This window comes from Arachis stenosperma, chromosome 1, assembly GCF_014773155.1.
Source record: "Arachis stenosperma cultivar V10309 chromosome 1, arast.V10309.gnm1.PFL2, whole genome shotgun sequence".
In the NCBI taxonomy this organism is placed as follows: Eukaryota; Viridiplantae; Streptophyta; class Magnoliopsida; order Fabales; family Fabaceae; genus Arachis; species Arachis stenosperma.
The window spans coordinates 73,922,380-73,935,359 of record NC_080377.1 but is presented as its reverse complement, the minus strand read 5'-3'; the positions used below and the strand labels follow the sequence as shown (position 1 = coordinate 73,935,359).

General features: G+C 30.4%; 1 pseudogene; it reads right to left on the bottom strand.

Moving 5' to 3' along the window:
- Nucleotides 1–49: 49 nt before the first annotated feature.
- On the bottom strand, nucleotides 50–9,289 carry LOC130981109 (chorismate synthase, chloroplastic-like; annotated as a pseudogene).
- Nucleotides 9,290–12,980: the final 3,691 nt, after the last annotated feature.

The window sequence follows — 12,980 nt, the reverse complement described above, 5'->3', positions numbered from 1 at the left end:
TCATTCATAGTTACAAAAATTAAAAGCTATCTTAAAATATATTCATCTGTTACACTATGCAGTGCCTTCTGTCAAGATCAACTTGCACGTCAGACTCAGAGAGAGGAATGCCAGGAGGACACCAATCAATGACACAACCAACACCTCTCCCATTAGACTCTCCATATGTTGTCACACAGAAGCGATTTTCACAAGTACTCCCAGGCACTCGTATCTCTGTAATTCACCAATGACTTCAGATACTCAAATCAATGTCCATCTCAATATCATTAACTATGAACCCTTTAATGCATAATTGACATTAGATTACAAACCAACAATTTTCTTTAATTTTATTATCTTTTAAAATACACTAAGACCTAATGTTGTCGAAAGTTGTAGTAAAAAAAGTTGGAAGCATTTGAATTAAGTATACATTATCTAGGAAGCTTAAACTTTAGAATCCTAATAGGTAGAAAGTTTCAAGGGAAAAATAAATAAATCAAATTAAGAATCAATTCCACATAAGATGAAACAAGTGTGTATGTCCCCTCCGAGGAGTTCTTACATGAACTAAACAACGAAATCACATATTACAATGAGTACATTACAATGAATTACATGCTATATTGAACTTAAAATGTTAAAATTCATATAAATTACTAAATGATAAATGGCCCGACAAAATCCAACAAGTAATTAACAATCCCGTTATACAGAAAAAGCTCATTATCATTATCATTTTTAGACGAATTAATGAAATCTTCAACAACGGATTCAGTATTCAAAATTATTAAGCTGGGAAAATTGCATTCATATAAGCAAATAAATAAACGCAATAGAGAATACAGGTTTGAAAGAACAAACAGAGAGCAGATTGCAGTAGCCTATACTCTGAAAATCAACGAAGGAGAGAGTGAACTGACAAATGTTTTTGGCAATGCGAAGGCAGGGTTAAGCTTAAAAATAGGTGAAGGATTGGGATTGGAGGTTGGAATTGGGAGAGATGGAACTGTCGAGGAATGTCTTCGAAAAGAGACAGGTAGAAGAAGAAACCATTGAAATAAAATACAGGTCGAATGAGAAAGAAAAATGGTGAATTGAATATTTGAATTAAATTGAGTAATAAGGACTTAAACGAGTGAGCGATGAGGTTTGGAGGTTAATTGGGTAACCTTATAAGATTTGGGTGTTTATTGGGTAACCTTATATAATAAAAAAAATATTAGGTATACATGAATAAAAAAGGTAAGGTATAAAAATAATATTCACTTAGCTTAAATAACACATATAGATTAAAATCAGACAAAAAAAATGAATATACAATAGATCAATTTATTTATAAAATTCAGGATTTAATATATCATCATGGAATAGTTATTATCATAAACATGCTAATTTATGTGAATGAAATTGAAGAAATAAAAATCAAATTCTACACGTTAAAATTTTTTATTTTTGGGTCGGAGTTTCTTATAAATTTAATTACTCATGTAAATAATAACATTTTAGGTCGACATAATGACATCTTTTTATGGGTATAAATGATATAAATATATAAAATCACCAACTATGATTTATTTTAACAACTAATAACAAAGTTTGATTGATATGGTGCATTATAGAACACAATGAATAATTATTTGAATATTAATTATTCTCTTAATATTTAAAAAAATAAAAATTTAAATATATATTATTTTTTAAATTAGTAAAAGATTTAATGCTTTCTTATTTAAAAATTAAGATGAAGATTTAAGATTTTTAAATATTTTTTGAATGCATCACATATCAATTGTGATGTAAAGATAAGTACATTAACAAAAGAGAAGGTTTAGAGGGTCGGTACTTTTATTAAAATTGTGCAGCACTTAACCATTAAAAGAAAAATGAGTAATCCCATCCCATTAAATATTGACAACAACGAAAACATCATCTTTGCAAAAGCACAATGTAAACAAATCATTGTTTCACCCATAAAGACAAGATGTAGGTAGTAAAATGAGACATCTAATTTGTTAAAGTGATGGGTTTAAATAGGATTGTTCTCAAAGTTGATTAATAGGAGCTTGAAGGAGGATTTCTTTTTCAAATGAATTAGACATTCTCTTAGTATTACATGACAAATTCATTCACATTACACACTCACATATTCAATATTTTTAAAGAATTTTATCTACCATTTGTCCTTACCAAAATTTGAATCCTAAAATAGCATTTTAAGAGACATACTAATACACAATTTCAATTAAGCTTTAGTTACGAGTTTGACGAAGTATAAACATATTAAATAGGATGACCACTCATGTAGTACCCGCATTGAATGCATTATAAACATTTTTAGTTCTTTTAACATTTTTGTTTATCAATGTATTCCAATAGGAATGGCAATGGGTGGGATATGATAGTTATTTAAGTATTTATATTCATTTTGAATATCTGTGTATTGCCTCATTTTCTATGTTATTATCGTCCCATACCTAAATATATGGGTATTACTTGCCTTGTATCTAAATTTGGAGGTGAGACGAGTCAGGTCAAACTCAAGTTCAACTCACGACTTAACTCATTAATAATCAAGCCTATTTGTCAAGTTTAAGTTTACCAAACCAAAAATTTACGAGTTGACTCAAACTCACGAACTGACTTAAATAATATTAACATAAACATAATCATTAATTTTATATAAATAAATTATAACATATAAATATATATTGTTTATCTATCTATTATAGTGTATGTACTCTAAACAATTTGTATATAAAAAGATAACTATAAAATTTTATGTAAAAAGCATTAATATATAGATATGATACACCCTTTTATCATAAATAATTTAAAATTGACAAATCATGCGTGACCAGGAAAACAAGCACCCTTTGCTGCTCAACTACCACTTAAAAGAAGACTTTTATTGACTAATGAATATGACATATGTCCTCACGAAAGTGGTTAAGTAAACTATCTCAATTACTAATTAACCTTCCCACACAAATGAGAGAGAGAGAGAGAGAGAGAGAGAGAGAGAGGATAACAGAGAGAGAGAATGGACTTACACCAATAGTCGAGAGAGAGAGAGGGAGAAAATGAACTTACACCAATAGTTGATGTCGGCTTGAAAGCTATTCTCATGTTTATGATTTCTCCATTAGAAATTCCACTCTGATTATCAATACAAACAATAGTAAGTAAAATCTTTATATGCACATGACCATCATACTACACATCTAGAGACAGCTAATTAGTAATAATAGAATAAAAATTTATACGTGTATCCCAATAGAACGATTTGTCCTTGTCCTTGTCCTTCCATGTTCATCTATATAGAACTCATCATTGAGTTCACTCCCAGTTAAAAAGGTACCTGTAATGATTGCATCAAGCCATCATCAGATAAAGTAATTGTAGAAAATAGAATTTTTAAAATATTTCTGCTATAGTGAGGTCATATCGTAACATAGACAATCAGAGTTAATAAACATAAGCAATCTAAATACCTACAAACCCACTACCAAATTGAAAGCCCTTGGTTGTAGGCAATGACATAGCAGCTTTAGCCAATTCAGCTTCAAGTTTGTCAAATACTGGTGAACCAATTCCCTGATATATAATAGATTCAATTATACTCTTAGGCTGAAAGATATATTGAGCATCAAATAACACAACACTAAAATAAGTTAAAGCAGTTTTCCTTCTGTTTTGTGTGCTAATTATTAAAGTACTAATAGCAAGATTCGAAGAGCACTATAACATTGATGGGTTACAAATTTAACTATGGAGACATGCTACACGTGAAAGCAAGCTCTTAAAACTCCCAAGGATGACTTGAGCACAGCTTGTTTGAGTTCAACTAAGGCCTAGTTTCCAGTGTTTTCTAGATTTTATAGAAAATTCAAGTCATGCCTCTATTAGATTAATTTTATAATCAGCAACCATTCAACAATGAGAATTTTAGACTCTTGAAATGCCATGCTGCTTGTATTGTTGCAATTCAATATTTAATATAGAAATTCTCTTCCGTGTTTATTATTATTAGTACTATTATTATCCATAGGTATCAACTACCAAGTACCTTACACTCACCCATAAAATTCTTGTGTTATTATATATTTAATCAATTTTACAAGTTTACTTGTACCCTAAATTGTAACTGCTAGCTTGGTCACTAATTTTATGCTGACAGACAAAGGTAGAAAACTTATGCATGGACAGTTCCTCACGATGCATGTCACAACACCACCAACAAAATTACTCTAACTCGGACAGCATTAATAGCAGCTATCATCTTCTCTGCATATTCAGGATCAGGACATCGAACAATGTTGCTCTCGATTTGGAAAATTTTCAAAGAATATATGCCAAAGCAAGATTTCAGCTTCAGAATTGCAATAATATAAGAGAGTAATAACCAATTATGAAAGCAAATTAGAGAGAATATCCACCGATTTGACTTACTGCAGTCAGTAAAATATTATGGCATTGGCCTTTTTATCTATGAATGCCATTTTTATTTTCCTAATACAAAATTGGAAAGAAAAGTATAGACATGATATGCAAAGACAATCCATTAGATGAGGGTTGAGAACATGTTAACCTGATAAGTTAGTACCATTTAAAATATTAAAGTTAAAACAAATAGTCATCTTCAATTCTCCATGTATAGAATACATTAAATCTCCTTTAAATAGTTTTGTTTGGCTTAATACTTCAGACTAATTTACAAAAGGCACCAATAAACATATATAAATATGAATATTCACTTTAATACCTGATCAAGTGTCACAGTCTCATTATCAATTAAGTTCACTGGCAGAACAACCTTGTGAACTTGAGGCACATATTAAAAAATATGAAAAGTAAGAGACCTTTAGCAAAGGATATCCTAAAGGAATTGGCATATAAAAACATGACACATGCACATAAATATACACCAACTATGAATAGACATATATAAATAATCGATGCTGAACAACATCGCTTATGTCTTTACTGTCTAAAGTTTCATGTTCCTTTTCTTGTTTCAAAAGATGTCTTATCCTCTCCCTTGTTGTACTTTCCTGTTTTCTCGTTTTAAAACTTTTTGCCTATCACGAAGAATAAAATATGTACTCTTTGTATGTATTTTCAAAGGTGGGAACTGATAGAAGAATAACAAAAAACATAACATATAATGAAAAAAGGGGGAGAATTAGATTCGAAATATTTTTATCCTGTATTATTATCTGTTGATACAATTTTACAGTTTTTTCAAAGAGTAAGCTGTGGACCGCTAAAAAAGGGACAAAAACTCCATTGTGTAAAACAAGTAGAAAACTTTAGTCTAAACCACAAGACAAGTACACATCTTAGTTCCTGTAAAATCCTTAAAGATTTTTTTAGAAATAGCACTAGAAGCAACCCTTCCAATTATTTCTCTGGCAGAAGATCTACCACGCCTCTTAAAAATAAGAGACCTGATGCATAAGTATAATGCCTATCTGATTAAAAGAAAATGCCAAACTTGTTAAATCATAAAAATTGATACCTAAACTGATCTGATACCATACTTTATTTCGTAGGTTGCATCCGCATGGGAAGCTCTATAAGCTAATGACAACTCACTATAGTCTTGAAACCCAGAAAATGTATTGAACAAAGCTACAAGCATTACAGAATCATCTAAAGAATACCAAATATAAACTTGTGAGTCCATCATAAATTATAATCAATTATTATTATCAAGCCTCTGAACTACAAGTTATTACTTCATCTAACCAATTGCAAAATATGGATGATAGATTTACCAAAAGATTGAGTATGACAGGAATTGAGGCTATTGGACTTTGAATCAGTTAGGAGTTAATAGTTAAGAGTTAGTAAAATAGTTGTGTAAAAAAGAGATTTAGGGAGATTAACACTTAGTAGGAAGGGAATAGGAAAGCTAAAAGGCCTCTCTAGCACAAATGTGTCTTTCAAGAACACACCCATCTAACGCCAGGCTTAGCATGAGCAATTCAAAATAAGTCTCTAAACATATATGGCTGGTTTTAAGTGCAAGTTCTGAAGAATATATAATTTATCATCTTTAATTAACACCCCCACCCCACAAAAAAACACACGTGCAAAGAAAAGAAAAAGAAAAAAGGAGGGGGAAAGAAGAATCTCCCTTTAGTTCAACATTACAACAGCACGTCTAGAATAACAATAAGTGTTGGTTGTTTTCTATTGACTCTTTTGTACGTGAATATAAGCTATAGCATTAGATACTCACATGTCCTTTTTTATCAGTACTGGGTACAAATACATGGATTGGTGTTCCAGTAGTAAGTCCTCTAATTAACAAATTATACTTCAGTGTTTCATTTTTGTTTTCAAATAAATATACATCTTCCTGACAAGTATATAGAAGAAATATTAACCTTCGAAGACCCCTGAAAATATTTTACACGTATCACTCTCCTTTCTAGGAATTGTAATGTGGCTTTGGCCTGGCCTCCTATACACAAGAACTGCACAATGTTACTTTTTAGAGACATTTTGTAATGTATAATCAACAACCATTTCCTATCATTCATAGTTACAACAATGAAAAGTTATCTTAAAATATATTCATCTGTTACACTATGCAGTAGCTTCTGTCAAGATCAACTTGCACGTCAGACTCAGAGAGAGGGATGCCAGGAGGACACCAATTAATGACACAACCAACACCTCTCCCATTAGACTCTCCATATGTTGTCACAGGGAAGCGATTTTCAAAAGTATTCCCAGGCACCCGTATCTCTGTAATTCACCAATGACTTCAGATACTCAAATCAATGTCCATCTCAATATCATTAACTATGAACCCTTAGATGCATAATTGACGTTAGATTACAAACCAACCATTTCCTTAATTTCATTATCTTTTAAGAAACACTGAGACCTAATGTTGTCGGAAGTTATAGTAAAAAAGTTAGAAGCATTTGAATTAAGTATACATTATCTAGGAAGCTTAAAATTTAGAATCCTAATAGGTAGAAAGTTTCAGGGGAAAAATAAATAAATCAAATTAAGAATCAATTTCACATAAGATGAAACTGGTGTGTATGTCCCCTCTGAGGAGTTCTTACATGAACTAAACAACGAAATCACCTATTACAATGAGTACATTATGACGAATTACATACTATATTTATTTTGTAGGTTGCTTCTGCATGGGAAGGCCTATAAACTAATGACAACTCACTATAGTCCTGAAACCCGGAAAATGTAATGAACAAAGCTATAAGCATTATAGAATCATCTAAAGAATACCAAATATGAACTTGTGAGTCTGTCATAAATAATAATCAATTATTATTATCAAGACTCCGAATTACAAGTTATTACTTCATCCAACCAATTGCCAAATAAGGATCATAGATTTACCAAAAGATTGAGTATGACAGGATTCGAGGTTATTGGACGTTGAATTAGTTAGGAGTTAGTAGTCAAGAGTTAATAAAATAGTTGTGTGGAAAAGAGATTTAGGGAGATTAACACTTAGTAGGAAGTGAATAGGAGAGCTAAGAGGCCTCTTCAGCACAAATGTGTCATCCAAGAAAACACCCATCTAACGTCAGTAACACGACCAATTTAAAGTAAGTCCCCAAACATATATGGCTAGTTTTAAGTGCAAATTCTGACGAATATATAATTTATCATCTTTGATTAACACCCCCTCACCCCACAAAACAACACACACATACAAAGAAAAGAAAAAGAAAATAGGAGGGGAAAGAAGAATATCCATTTAGTTCAACATTACAACAACACGTCTAGAATAACAATAAGTGTTTGTTGTTTTTTATTGACTCTTCTGTACATGAATGTAAGCTATAGCATTAGATACTCACATGTCCTTTTTTATCAGTACTAGGTACAAATACATAGATTGGAGTTCCAGTAGTAAGTCCTGCAATTAACAAATTATACTTCAGTGTTTCATTTTTTTTTCAGTAACATTTTTTTTGCAATAAATATACTGCTTTCCAAAAAATATATAGAAGAAATATTAACCTACGAAGACCCCTCGGAATATATTACACGTATCAGTTTCCTTTTTAGGAGTTGTAATATTGCTTTGGCCTGGCTTCCTGTACAAAAGAACTGCACAGTGTTACTCTTTAGAGACATTTTGTAATGTCTAAGAAAACCATTTCCTATCATACATAGTTACAACAATGAAAAGCTATCTTAAAATATGTTCATGTATTACACTATAATAATGAAAAGCTATCTTAAAACATATTCATCTGTTACACTGTGCAATATCGTCTGTCAAGATTAACATGCACGTCAGACTCGGAAAGAGGGTTGCGAGGAGGACACCCATCAATGACACAACCAACACCTCTCCCATGAGACTCTCCATCGTTGTCGCATGGAAGTGATTTTCACAGGTACACCTAGCCGCCCATATCTCTGTAATTCACCAATGACTTCAGAAACTCAAACCAATGTCTATCTCAATATCATTAAGTATGAACCCTTAAATACATAACTGACATTTGATTACAAACCAATCATTTCCTTTAATTTTATTATCTTTTAAGAAACACTGAGACATAATGTTGTCGGAAGTTAAAGTCAAAACAACTTAGAAGCATTTGAACTAAGTATACATTATCTAGGAAGCTTAAAATTTAAAATCCTAATAGGTAGAAAGTTTCAGGAAAAAAATAAATTAATCAAATTAAGAATCAATTTCATATAAGATGAAACATATGTGTATGCCCCTTTGAGGAGTTCTTACATGAACTAAGCAATGAAATCATCTATTACAATGAGTACATTACAACGAATTACATGCTATATCGAACTTAAAACGTTAAAATATATATAAATCACTAAATGATAAATGGCCCGACAAAATCCAATGAGTAATTAACAATCTCGTTATACAGCAAAAGCTTATTATCATTACCAATTTTGGACGAATCAATGAAATCTTCAACAACGGATTCAGTATTCAAAATTATTAAGCTAGAAAAATTGCTTTCATGAAAGCAAATAAATAAACACAATAGAGAATATGGTTTTGAAAGAATAAACAAGGAGCATATTGCAGTAGCCAATGATTTGAAAATCAACGAACAATAATAACTGAAAAAGAAATTTATATATTATGATGCGATGAAGAGAAAGCAAAGAGATGGAAGGAAAGAGTGAACTAACGGATATTTTTGGGAATACGAGGGCGGATGGAGACTTGAAGGTAGGCAGAGGATTGGGATCGAAGGTTGGAATTGGAAAAGATGAAACCGCCGAGGAATGGCTTCGAAAAGAGACAGGTAGAAAAAGAAGCCATTGAAATAAAATACAAGTCGAATGAAAAAGAAAAATGGTGAATTAAATATTTGAATTGAAATGAGTAATAAGGACTTAAACAAGGGAGCGATGAGGTTTGGAGGTTAATTGGGTAACCTTATAATGTTTGGGTGTTTATTGGATAATATTATATAATAAAAAAAATATTAGGCATACATGAATAAAAATGGTAAGGTATAAAAATAATATTCAATTAGCCTAAATAACACATATAGATTAAAATCTGACAAAAATAATATGAATACATAATAGATCAATATATTTGTAAGATTTAGGATTTAATGTAGCATCTTGGAATAATTACTCTCATAAGCATACTAATTTATGTGAATGGAATTGAATAAATAATAATCAAATTCTACAAGTTAAAATTTCTTGTTTTTCAGTCGGAGTTTCATATAAATTTAATTACCCATGTAAATAATAACATTTTAGGTCGACATAATGACATCTTTTTATGGGTATAAATGATATGAATATATAAAATTACCAACTATAATTTATTTTAATGACTAATAAAAAGTTTGATTGATATGGTGAATTATAGAACCCAATAAGTAATTATTTGAAATATTAGTTATTCTCTTAATATTTAAAAAAATTTAAATATATATTATTTTTAAAATTAGTAAAAAGATTTAATACTTTCTTATTTAAAAATTAAGATGAAAATTTAAGATTTTTAAAATTTTTTTAATGTATCACATATCAATTGTGATGTAAAGATAAGTACGTTAACAAAAGAGAAAGTTTAGTGGGCCAACACTTTTATTAAATTTGGCCAGCACTTAACCATCAAAAGAAAAGTGAATAATCCCACACCATTGGATATTGACAACAACAAAAACATCATCTTTGCAAAAGCACAATGTAAAAAAACCATTGTTTCACCAATAAAGACAAACTGTAGGTAGTAAAATGAGACATCTAATTCGCTATAGTGATGGGTTCAAATAGGATTATTCTCAAAGTTGATTCAATAGGAGTTTGAAGGAGGATTTTTTTTCAAATGAATTAGACATTCTCTTAGTATTACATCAAAATTTCATCCACATTACACACACATATTCAATATTTTTATGAAATTTCATCTTTCATTTGTCCTTACCAAAATTTGAATCCAAAATAAACATTTTAAGAGACATACTAATACGCAATTTCAATTAAGCTTTAGCTACGAGTTTGAAGAAGTATAAATACATTAAATAGGATGACCACTCATGTAGCACACCACATTGAATACATTATAAACATTTTTAGTTATTTTAACTTTTTTGTTTATCGGTGTATTCTAATAGGAATGGCAATGGGTGGGATATGATAGTTATTTAAGTATTTATATTCATTTTGAATATCTATGTATTGTCTTATTTTTCATTTTATTATCGTCCCATATTTAAATCTACGAGTATATACTTGCCTTGTATCTAAATTTAGAGGTGAGACGAGTCAGGTCAAACTCAAGTTCAACTCACGACTTAACTCATTAATAATCAAGCCTATTTGTAAAGTTTAAGTTTAGCTCACCAAAAATTTACGAGTTGACTCAAACTCACGAACTGCCTTAAATAACATTAACATAAACATAATCATTAATTTTATATAAATAAATTATAACATATATATATATATATATATATATATATATATATATATATATATATATATATTATCTATCTACCTATTATAGTTTTTGTACTCTAAACAATTTGTATATAAAAAGATTACTTTAAAATTTTATGTAAAAAGCATTAATATATATATATATATATATATGATACTCCCTTTTATCATAAATAATTTAATTAAATTTTATCACGTTCTAATTTAATCCATTTAATTATGACTAAAATAAACAAAAAGATATTAGAATTTACATGTGACGAAAAATAAAAACCAATGCACTATCATATATTTAACAAACATGACATTTATAATTATGTGTTTAAGATTATAATTTTTATTGTAAATTAAAAGTATAAAATACATTATATATATTAATATAAATAATTGTAACCATGACATTTTTTTTCACCTAGCATTACCATGTATAATGAAACCAGCTCACGAGATAATGAATTGAACTTACCAAACTCAAACTCGACTAATTTAATATACGACCTGAAATGGTGGCTTAAGTTGGCTCATAAATTAGTTTATCAATGTAACACCCACTACGTGGAACTTTACGCTTAAGTCATAAAACAGAGGTGGCGAGGTATTACGACCTCTAAAAATAAAATATATACGTAGATATAATTGAAAGAATTTAAAACTAGGAGCCTTGAAAAAAAGTTTAAGCAAAACCGCAAAAAAAATGCAACACACACATAAACATGAAACAGGATAAGAGGAAGGAAAACCCATATGTAAGGAGTAGAGTACCAAAATACAAAATATCAAACTCTAGACTCGATATGCGAAACTAAGGTTGGCTGGAGTACAATTACATACATATATACAATACCAAGATATTCCAAAACAGAAAACTAACAACCTATTTCTCTAAGTTACCTCTAGGAGGGACAAAACATAAAATATAAGTATAGCAGAATCTATATACATATATACAAAGCATAAAACAAAGTACAGTAATCCCAAAATATCTAACTTTGCTTGCAGAGGAAACTCCAGACGCTCGGCAAGGTGCATCTCAAACTGCATCTGAAAAATGACAACATATGTATGGAATGAGAACCGGAGATTCTAGGCATGGTAAAGGTGCCAACGTACATAATATATAAGGTCCCGGAAAAGCCAAAGGCAATCTTAGAACTCCGACACTCAGAATTAAACTTAAGAAATAAACTAAACCAGAAATTAGGTAAATTGTCTAAGGTTCTCAAGTTCCAAATCTAATCATAACTCAACACTTCACTTTTACCTCCTCCAACCCTCCAAAATACCGGTGGAACTACTCTCGTCACGCCTCTGCCATTCAAGGGGTCTCTCAGTTGTATAGACATACAATTCAAGCAAGGAAACACAAATAAAAATACAAATATAGCAAATAGCAATTAACATATGAACATAGTTAAGCAATTAGGCAAACCAAGATAATGCACACCCAAGCAAATCATTCAAATGCACATAATGTATACCTGTCCTATGGCTGATGATATCATCTGTCCGTTACATTGCCAGCCCGATATGTCCTTGTTATTTTGGAATGAAAGTCTGCTATAACTGCGGTAAACCGGGTCATATAGCGAGCAATTATCCAGAGAAGTCGATATAAGGAGTAGCTAGATTGCAACAGACAGGAAGAGTATTTACAATGATTGCTGACGATGCTCGTACACAGACTCCTTAATCCAAGGTCAGTATTGTGTCAAGGCTTGCTTCCTAACTTCACTTTATGATTCCGGTGCATTGCATTCTTTTATTTCTTTAACTGTTGTATGTGAGTTGGGACGAGATGAGGAAGCAGAACACACCTAAGAACTATAAGATAAATTAAGGGCCAAGTATCCGAACCTATTTACAGGTGAAGGAAATTTTGAGGGCAAAATTTTCTTTTAGGGGGGTAGAATATAACAACTCTAATTTTTGCACTAGTGTGAGTTTTTCTTAAAATAATATTTTAAAGTGATTAGTTTTATTTTGACGAGTCAACTTTGAATCCTGAAGTAAAATAAATGATAATATAATTTTATTAATTATGTTATTTA